At 48.1% G+C, this 10,600-nt stretch overlaps 1 protein-coding gene across 3 annotated transcripts in view; it reads right to left on the reverse strand.

Moving 5' to 3' along the window:
- MARCHF2 (membrane associated ring-CH-type finger 2) overlaps positions 1-9,173 on the reverse strand; it is a 91,372-nt gene extending 82,199 nt beyond the window's left edge. Inside the window, exon 1 of one of the 3 annotated variants that reach the window (XM_054013329.1) lies at positions 9,015-9,166. The gene's annotated coding sequence lies outside the window, so the exon portion shown is untranslated. Of the gene's footprint in view, positions 1-9,014 lie in introns of all 3 variants that reach the window. The other 2 variants (XM_054013328.1, XM_054013327.1) reach the window with 2 other exon arrangements.
- Positions 9,174-10,600: the final 1,427 nt, after the last annotated feature.

Below are 10,600 nucleotides of genomic sequence, written 5' to 3' on the forward strand. Positions count from 1 at the left end.
CCAAAGGTCCATCTAGCCCAGTATCCTGTCTTCCAACAGTGGCCAGTGCCAGATGCTCCAGAGGGAATGAACAGAACAGGTAATCATCAAGTGATCCATCCCCTGTCACCCATTCCCAGCTTCTGGCAAACAGAGGCTATGGACACCATTTAATGCACTAATGTCCACTGCAGTTCCTCTGGTCTTCAGAAAGTCCATGGGAATTCAAAGCTGAGAGGTGGAGTTGGAATCATGGTGTGAAACTTTGGGAGCAGGCAGGGGCGGCTCCAGGCACCAGCGCAGCAAGCACGTGCCTGGAGTGACAAGCCGCGGGGGGGCGCCTGCCAGTCGCTGTGAGGGCGGCAGCAGTCAGGAGGCCTTCAGCAGCATGCCTGCGGGAGATCCGCCGGTCCTGTGGCAAATCGGCGGTGGATCCGCCGAAGCCGCGGGACTGGCAGATCACCCGCAGAAACACAGCCGAATCCGCGTAACCACGGACCGCCGAAGGCCGCCTGACTGCCGTGCTTGGGGCGGCAAAAAAACAGAGCCGCCCTGGGATCAGGGTAGTAGCAGGAAGTCATCTTGTGGCAAATTTTTTGAGAACCAGGGGGCCATGTGGAGCTCCTGAATGGAAATTCACTCATTACTCCAAGAGTAAGTGCTATGAGCTTGGGATGGTTATACTGTATTTTTCACACATAAAGAAGTTGAATCACAGATATTAAATGCAAAAAACTCAGTTCAACCTTATCTTTATAATGTAACTATACATTCACACACACTTTAACCCTGCAACCTTAACAGTGCATAACAAATTTATATCTTAAAGAGTTAATATTAAGATTGTCCAGACAAACCTTACCTCAGTTCCACTTTGTGCATGTATCATGATACAAACTGCATGATCACATATTAGTTCTCAGAGTCAATATTTCCTATATTTTCTTTAAATACACTCGTATAGCATCTTGTACTACCCATCTATGCCAGATTCACTGAAGGTAATTTAAAATGATGAGTACACAGAAAAACATAAGTCACGCTACATCTGCTGTATAAGAAGCAGCAAACAGTATTAAGTATTAGCATACACAGGAAACTACCATTAACTTACAATATTAACACTTTTCATAAGCCGTGTACCAATCATCTTTCATTAACACATCAGTCTTTACACAACTACTATTTAATATAGTAACCAAAGGAAAACAATTTTATGTCCGAACTTTTTTGGAAGGAATTTAGTTTTCAATTTATTTACATCTGTCCTCTTAAGAATATGCCAATGATATTAAATCAGTAGCAAGTGGACCATATTCTACAGTACAAGGTCCCTTTGCCAGGGCCCCCCCGGGGCTGAGCACTAGCATTCTGCGCTGGGGGTATGTGGCTGTTCCTGTACACCTGCCCAGTCTCAAGAGGCTCAGGCGGAGGGCTGAGCCCCAGATAGTCCATCCCTTCCAGGGGTTGTCAATAAACACAAACCAATTGCCCCTCAGATGTGGTAAAGTTCTCTTCTGTAAAGCTGGGGGCCCAACTAGATTCACTGGCTAGTGTAAAGGCATCACAAGTGGATCCACAACAGGTCCTCCCTTTCTCCCTCCTGGCAGGGGTCACCAGGCAGTGATCAGCTGAGCAGTTTTTATTTTTAGTTAGCTGAAGACTGGAGACCTACTCTTCTCACAAGTGTGCCACTGACTGGGCTGGGCTTCTCACTTTTAAGCTCTCCCTTCTAATTCTGACATCTCTCACAGGTGTGCTGGCAGGGCAGGGTATTCTTAGCCATGGACGGTGCATGAGCCCCTGCTTCGGGGAGACTAGCCATGCGGCCCTGTCCCTTCCATCCAAGCCCGATCCCCCCAAAGCCTGCCAGAGCCCCGAGCCCATGGCTGGAGGAGTCCCGGCCGCACAGCCCTGGTCTGCTCGCTGGCCCCAACCACCTGCTGGTATCTGGCTGGAGCTGAGCTGGCACCAGCTTTGGTGAGAGGGCAGAGTGGGCAGGGCCAGGGCTTAGCTTAGGATAGGCTTAGCCTCCCTTGGCCTATTATACCTGATGCCCATGCCCTGAGCTCACATTAGCTTGTGAACTCTGTGTTGCCCAGTGGAGGGGTTGTACACTCCACCACACCTAGCAATGAGATCACCTATTGGGACTGACCAGGTGGTCACCTGACAAAGGTTAAAAAAAGGACAGGACGCTCCTTCAGCTTTAGCTGGTGAAAATGGCTGAAGAGATGAGCTGCATGTAGGGCCCAAAGCGGAAGCCTGCTCCTCCGAATAAAGAGGACCTCCAAGGACTCCCAAGGGAAGGGTGAGCTAGCCAGGGGCACTGCATTTAGTATGTTTGAGGTTTTCTAAATGATCTGTACTCTCTTATGCTTTATTTGTTAATTAAAGAGCAATGGTGTTAGACACTTTTATACAGAATTTTGTGCGTGTTAAGTGTTACACTTACCACCAGCCCCCCTGAAGAGGAGAGACAGAAGGCTCACACCTTTGGGTGGTGTTCTCCTATAGCTTAAATACAGCCTCTCCCAGAAGTCTGAGGCATCAGCACTGGTTCCAGGGACTGGACAGAGGAACCGCATGGTCTAAGCTCTCCGAATGGGGGCACTAGACAAGGGATGTGCCCCGAGACTCAAGACTCAATGCCTGGGCTCTGTTCAGACTCCAGATGCTAAAAACACATGGGTATTCAATGGTGGATCCCTTCACAGAAATCTGGAGGGCTGCCAGCAAGGGGAACCCGATTTGATCTGTGGCATCTTTTCTACAAACTTAGATAAACGTGTATGATAGTATAAAGATAGAACATGAGATCATGCAACTGAAGATTGTTACAATGTACATGCACAACAGAGGGCTACAGTTTCATGTTCAACCTTAACATTAGCACTTCCTGAAACGAGTTCTGAACTGTGCAACACTAGTGTTTATTAACAGGCTTGTTTTACATTTAATTAATCTGAGGATGCTCCCATGAACCGGGTAACAGCCAACCTCATTCTCTGAGCTTGTTCAGCCAAGGAGCATACTGATTCTTTACAAAAAAGGAAAGCCCCTCAAGTATACTTTTTTAAAAAAAGCTTAGCCACACAGACAATTACCCAAGCATGTACATGCATGTTGTGACATCTGGATTAGGAGACACATAAATGGCATGTATCCTAAAGATGGCTTAGCCGTCTCCTGCACCTACAGGAATCAGAGACTCCTTTCATCATTTGTACCTGCTGTGGCTCCCTTTGACAGCCACGGCTCCATCTCTCCAGTGTTATTCCAGTTCAGTCCACTGTGTCCAATGGACCCAAGATCAGAGGAGTCTGGGGGAGAAGAATCCATCACATCTCTACTATGGTATCTATACTGTAGAGTCTGCATGTCACATGTGTCTGAATTAATAAAATTCTGGTAAAGTGGTCTTCTGCTCTGGTAGTCATTAGAAAGTCCATAACCCGTAAGTGTATAATAAGAGTTGTTGGAGAGAAGTTGGAAAGGTGTTCAGATTAACAGGCCTCAAAAAACAGTTGCAATCCTCTTATGTTGCAGTCTCCCCACCCAATAACCAATGTGTTCATATGACACCATCAGCTGTCCTGTGAGGAAGAAGTGCCTCTGATGTGTCAAACCCATCATCCAGCTGTAAGTCTGTCATTGGAGCAAGGGACACAGAAGAGGAGAAGGAGCAGAGGACAGTGGTGATGGACAGCAATACTAAACAAGTTCTCTTGGGATGGTGTACCTGCTAATCTTACAACATGAATTTACAGAGTCCAAGTGTATGAACAATCAGCTGTATAAAGGGAAGACTTAACTATTCATGATTGTGCTGGTTCTGAGCTAGGGCTGTTATGAACTTGTGACCACAGAAAAAGCCCTTTGCAGGAACTTGTAATAGGATTGTCGGTGGGCTGGGAGGCCTAGTGGTTAGCGTCCAGTCAGTTGTGGAGCAGTGGTAGGGGAGCCCAGGCCCACCCACTCCACTGGACTCCAAACCAGGGCCTTAGGAGGGTCGGCAGCATTCGACCTCTGGGAACACCCTCTAAGTTACCTTCCCTGAGTCACTTCCTACCGCTGCTTCTCTCCGCTTCTGGTCACAAATAGGAAAAAGAAAAATGAAGAGGAAACCAAACAGTCAGCCCCAGCCAGGCTCAGCCTACAGTCCTGGTACTTCAAGGAGGCATCTCCAGACCCTTTTTGGCAGAGACCTTCAGGGTAGGTCTGTACTCCTCCCCTGCCTCCAGAGCTTTCTGAGGTAGCTTGCTGCTCCCTTTTCAACCCTGTCTGCAGCTGGAGTGTGCCCTGCACAGTTGGAAGGGAAAGGCTAGTGGGGCCCAGTATTGTTCTTTAACCCCTTCTGTCCCAGTGTGGGGTTTGTATACCCCATCACAGGCCTGAAGGCCTGACGCCTAACAGAGCCCTTGATGGAGTTGGGGGATAATCTCTGGTAAACTTATGAACATCGGTGTAGTTTCTTTTAGTGTTTTTAATAGGTTTTCAATGCAATGCTTTCATTTTAAGAATAAATGTGCTTGCTTACAAAGAGCTGTATGGTAACTTGTGATGCTGGCAGCTAAAGCTGATCATAGCCTTCAGACAGAAAGCAAGGCATAGATGCTGGATTGTTTAAGCAATCTGGCTTGCTGGGGAAATTACAATCTAGGCAGGGAACTGTGCAGCCTGGAAATACCTTTGTCAGGAGAGAGCAAGAGAGAGATGTCTCTGCCCAAGAGAGGTGATGGCTGAGAAGCTGGGAGCCCTCAAGGGACCACAATAGGGGGAACATAGGTGCAATTGTACTCAGACTTTAAGGTCAGAAGGGACCATCATGATCATCTAGTCTGACCTCCTGCACATTGCAAGGCACAGAACCGCACCTGCCCACTCCTGTAATAGACTTATAACCTCTGTCTGAGTTACTGAAGTCCTCAAATCGTGGTTTAAAGACTTCAAGCTACAGAAAATCTGCCATTTACACTAGTCTAAACCTGCAAGTGACCGTGTCCTATGTTGCAGAGGAAAGCGAAACTGAGCCGTGACAGGTAGTTCTACAAACGAGCATGTGTGTTTCTGTACTTTCATAAGCTTGACCAATTAGTCAACAGCAACACAGTCTGACAAATGAGATTCAGTATGAGTCCACAAAGACAAGAGGAGACAACAGGCATACAAAACCAATTATAAGAAAGATCCTTTCAAATACAAACATAATATTTATGTCTGCATAAATTAAAGAACAAAGAATGAGTTTCCAAGTTCTTTCTTTGTTCAAAAAATGAGTATGATGCAGTGACACCAGACTGAAAAAGAAGAGGAGGATGTTATACTATCTTCCAAAACCTTTGTTACATATAGTATCAACGTTAAATCATTAAGAGCCCACTTGTGTAATGTGCTGAAAGCCTCCTGGAAAGAGATGAGCACCCTCAACTCCCACTGACTTCAATGGGAATTGAAGATTCTCAACACTTTTAAGGAGTAGGCCCTAGATATGCTTAAAAATATAGTGTAGGTTACAGAATGTTTGATTCTTGTTTTCAAAAGCTAAGCTAGTTAACCTGGTGTTAAACATGGTGTGTATGAGGGCCCAGATTTTAAGAGTTCATACACTGCTGAAGAAGTGTAACATAAAACTTCCTAGGAGGGGCTAAAAATTGTTAGAATTATGATAATTCTGGAAAAGCTACATTTTGAACAAAAACATGTAATCTCCATTTCCCTACAAGAGGCTAACAGCATTAGGTCATAAGTGCCCCTCTCTGTAGGATGTTTACATGAAGGATTTGGGGGGGGGGGAAAGAGTCCACTTGATTCATAGTTAAAGCTTAAGGAAGGGAGATTGCCTGACTACACAGTTATACTAACAAGTAGTAGATTATCGTCAGTCACAATACTTTGCACTTGTATCACTTTTCTGAAGACCACAAACATTAAGTTTCTGAACAGCCCAAGTGGTAGATGACCCTTTTTTGCATATGAAAAGACTGAGCCACAGAGGGCTAAGTCAGTGACAGAACCCCAGGATTTCCAACTCTCTGTTCAGATTGCTAGACTACACACCACTGCGGGCTCAACTGTCTTTTCTAGCAGATAAGTCTTCCAGCATGTGGTCTACAACACAAGAGGTCCCAATGTTTGTTTTCAATAAAATGCTCATTACAACAAGCATAGAATCATAGACGTGTAGGACTGGAAGGGACCTCAACAGATCATCTAGTCCAATCCCCTACACTCAAGACAGGACTAAGTAATAATAGACCATTCCTGACAGGAGTTTGTCTAACCTGATCTTAAAAGCCTCCCATGACGGAGATTCCACAACCTCCCTCGACCATTTGTTCCAGTGCTTAACTACCCTGACAGTTAGGAAGTTTTTCCTACCATCCAACCTAAACCTCCCTTGCTGCAATTTAAGACCACTGCTTCCTGTCCTATCCTGAGAGGTTAAGGGGGAAAATTTTTACCCTCCTCCTTGTAACAACCTTTTATATACTTGAAAACTGTTATGTCCCCCCTAATATTAAATTGTCCTCCAGAATCTCAGATTTTGTTTGAGAAAAGTGGTGGGCTACACTGAAAAGTTACATTAGCTTAGCTAGGTCTCTCAGGGGAGTGAAAATTCCACACCCCTGAGCAACATAAGTTAAAGTGTGGCAGTCTTCTTCCAAGCTCTGCCCATCCGAGATGCCAAAATAAGACACCACTCAGTATAAAGTGAGCAAATGCTAAAATATGATTGTGCTGCTCTCTGAGCTCCCCTGGACTCCTTAAACTGGATTCTTCTTTGGCCAGGCTTCAATACACCCATGCGCTTTGCTGGCCCCTTGAAACTTGTTGATCGGGGCGTTTTTTTTTCCACACCCCCAACCAACAAAAGTTTTGCCGATAAAAGCGCTAGTGTAGACAAAGTCTTAACTGCATCGCTCAGGGGGTTGGATTTTTTAAATCTGAGATTTTGGAGGACAAGATAAGAGGATCAGACCAGGATATAGAGCAATATCCATCCTGACAATTCTGAATGAACTCAGTACCACTATACATATACATATATTAGGTTGCTCTGAAACACATCTGGACACTATTTCTGAAGGAGATCCTTGCCTCTTCTAAGTAGGGAAAGTCAGTGAACAACAATGGAGCCATACAATGGAAATTACAACTCCTTTAGAGAAGGCAACCTACCAGGCCCCAGGAGAATGCAACAGTCCACAAGGTCTTAAGAAGCCAATCCTGTCTCCACACTTCCCTGTCTCCAACCTTCCCCATTGAGCCATGCTGACATGGACTCTCCACAATCAGGTTTCAATCCATGATGTGACACAGAGACAAGCCCTAAAAGCTAGTCAACAACCTCTTTATGGCAACTGAAAGAGAACAAACCTGAACACGGATACTATTCAGTCTCTTTGCAGTGTTCAAGGTAGTCAATTACAAGATGCTGCTGACCTTACAAGACCTATCCTGAGTGGATGGTGCAGCATGGTCATTGATGCAATAATTTCTCCTGAACTGGCCTGAGAGCATAGCTGCTCCCCAACCTCAAGAGCATTCACATGCACAGATCTGCAGAAATCAGTGCTGCTCCTGCCTCTTTCCCTTCAATATGAGAACTCATGGATAAGTTGCAAGTAACATAGGCTCAATTGCCAACAACATACCAACACCACCCAGCCTTGCATCTCCTCAGCAAACTTTATTGACTGGACACTACCAGGTGTCACACTGCCTATGTGAAATCAACACCTGGACAAAGGGAAGCTTGCTCACACTGACCCCAGACTAGAGCTGAAGAGCAGAGTCCACTATGGAGAACTCAAGATGAATCTTACTGTATTTGGTGACAGAACCCCAGAGAAGTTTGTGAGAACACTCAATTGAATTCTGGCTATTCTGGAGTTCACAGAGTGCTAAAAAAAGAAGGTCCTACCCCCCATCTGTCCTAGAATAAAAACAAACAAAACAAAAAACCAGAAAGACAACACAACACTGGATGACAGAGATCAAAAGGTCTAATCTAAATGTGAAGCTTGGAGAAACCTATGGCTTTTACTTCCCTACCTCACAGGGGTATTGGTAGGAGAAATACATTAAGGACTGTAAAGTGCTTTGAGAGCTAATGAAAAAGGAAATTAAGAGCTAAGTATTATTATATTACATATTTTAATCATGGAACTAAATATACTTAAGACATCCCACTATTTACTTTGCAGATGTTTGGAAGAGGAGAGGTGTGAAAGCTTATCCAGCGTGGCAAAGGTGGGCACGTTAAAATCAGACCAAGTACCATTGTCAGCATTAAAGACAAAAGACCAGAACCTGAAATGGATGGGGGAACAACTACAGCTAGAAAGCAACAATTTAACAGGCAGATAGAAATCCCAAATTTCACTGGACAGACCGACAGCCTAGCAGCCTCAGGGCAATGCTGGCACAACCAGCTCCTGTCCCTTGCCCCAGAGAACCTGCCTCAGCCTAGGGGGGTTCAGGGCAAGAAGTATCTAGCTTAGACACAAACTGACTTGACATTGTCTCTCCCAGCTACCCTGGGCCAGCACAGCACATCAGGCAGTGTGTGGAATGGGAGTAGCTTCTCCAGCACCAGTTTGGGGCTCCAGAGCCCCCGAGACCAGCCCTCCTCCAGCTAGCCCTTGCCACCACTATTCCCTAACTACGCAGGGAAGATGGTCCCGAGCAGAGGCAAGCCCTCTTCCTATGAGGGCAGATGTTATCTCCCTATGCCCCCAGCCCCCAGCCCCCGCTCAGTTCCACCCAGGAGGACTCCACCCCCGCTTTCCCTGTCCCCCAGGCTTCCCTCAGCTCCTTCCCCCCGATCCCTGTCATTCCTTCCCCTGCTCCCCAGAACCCCCTCCGCTCCCCACCCATGCCAGGCCCCCCTCCGCTCCAATCACCCATCCCCAGGCTCCCCTCGGCTCTCCCCCCATCCCAGTCACCCCAGCTCCCTCCCCCCATCCCAGTCACCCCAGCTCCCTCCGCCCATCGCAGTCACGCACAGCCCGCCTGTAGGTCCCCCTCACCGTCCCAGTAGCACCCAGGGCCTATCACACGACGCCCGCCGGGCACGACTACCTGCCGGTCCCGGTGCCCCGGGCTGAATCTCAGTGGGGCCTGGGCCGCCCCATATCCCGGCTCCAGCGGCCGCCGGGCGCCGCCTACTGCCTCCCTCCTGCTGTCACGGCGGATGGAGCAGCGCCCGCGGATAGCCCCGCCCACACCCATACCAGCCAATCAGCGCACGGGACTACACAGAAGGATAGATATATCGCCCAATCGTCTGCCAGAACCGACTCTAGACGTCATGGTATTACCTTGATGGACATAGCCACTAACTACTAGCAGCCTGGGGAAGAGCGTAATCTGGCCACAGACGCGCAGGATGCCGAGTGGCGGGGACAGGTCAGGCTCGGCCCTGTACCGGGCTGGAGGAGGCGGGGCCTAGAGCAGGGGCAGGGCTTGAGCCCCTCCCTTCCCTCCTCCCCCTAGCCCCGCCCCGCCCTGCTGGGAGAGGGGCTGCCTCAGGGAGCCGTTGCGAGGCGCGCGCCAGAACTCAGGGCAAGGCCGGTGCGAGCGGGGCCTTTCTCTCACCCTCACAGTGCCTGGGGGCCGCAGGCCCTGGCTAGGCCCCCGCCTGGGCCCTCTGGCTGCAGCCAGGCCGGGCTTGAGCCCCAGGCAATGCGGTCCAGCTGCGGCTGAGCTGTCACCTCCCCCGTGGCCTCTGCCTCCGCCAGCCCCCACACCCATGGACGGTGTGGGGTCGCAAAACTTACCCACAATAGAACATTTCCGTCTGGACAAGAGAACGGACCGAATGTTTAAATCTGTGCCCGAGGGCCTCTGGGGAGCTGGGATGGTTCAGGGTGCCTGAAGGGATGACTGAGAAGGTTTTGCCACATAGAGGGGAAGGAGGTCCAGCTACTGCACTTTTTTTGGCCATTAAGCTGCTATGAAGTTAACACTTGCTCCTTGTCTCAGTCTAAGCACAGTTTTGAAGATTAGAGGTATAGGTGGGTACGTGTAGAGCGGAGCCAGGATATTAGCGGAACATCTCCCGAGGAGTTGTAGCCACATCCTCAGTTGGAGCAGAGAACTGACTGAATGTTAGCAGAATAGTTTAACTGTTTCTCATTGGTTGATGTTGCAAAGAGGTATACATGTGTGAGGCTCCGGGTTTGGTAGATGCTCTGGGGATAGTCATTGAGCTCCACTCGTGGTCCTGATGGAAATGCCTGCTCTTGCAATCCATAATTGTGTTCTGAAAGCTGGGTAGATGATCAATGTGATGAGGGATGCATGAGTTCCATAGTCTCACTCTCAGTGACTCTATGCATAGGACTGAAAGATCTTGCTCCCTTTTGACGGTTTATGTAGTACATAGCTTCCTCGTTGTCCAGCCAGAGTGGCCCTGTATGTCATGAAGGAAGTGCTGACAGGTGTAGTGGACTGCCATTAGTTCTAGGATGCTGTTATGGAACAGTCTCTTTTGGGGGACCATTTGCCGTCTGCTGTGACCTCTTGTTGACTGGCCCACCCACCCTGAAGAGAGGAATCTGTCGTGAGAATTTTTGAAGTTGGAGGATGTGAGAATGGGCTCCCACCCAAACCT

Source organism: Malaclemys terrapin, chromosome 24 (assembly GCF_027887155.1).
Source record: "Malaclemys terrapin pileata isolate rMalTer1 chromosome 24, rMalTer1.hap1, whole genome shotgun sequence".
Classification (NCBI taxonomy): domain Eukaryota; kingdom Metazoa; phylum Chordata; order Testudines; family Emydidae; genus Malaclemys; species Malaclemys terrapin.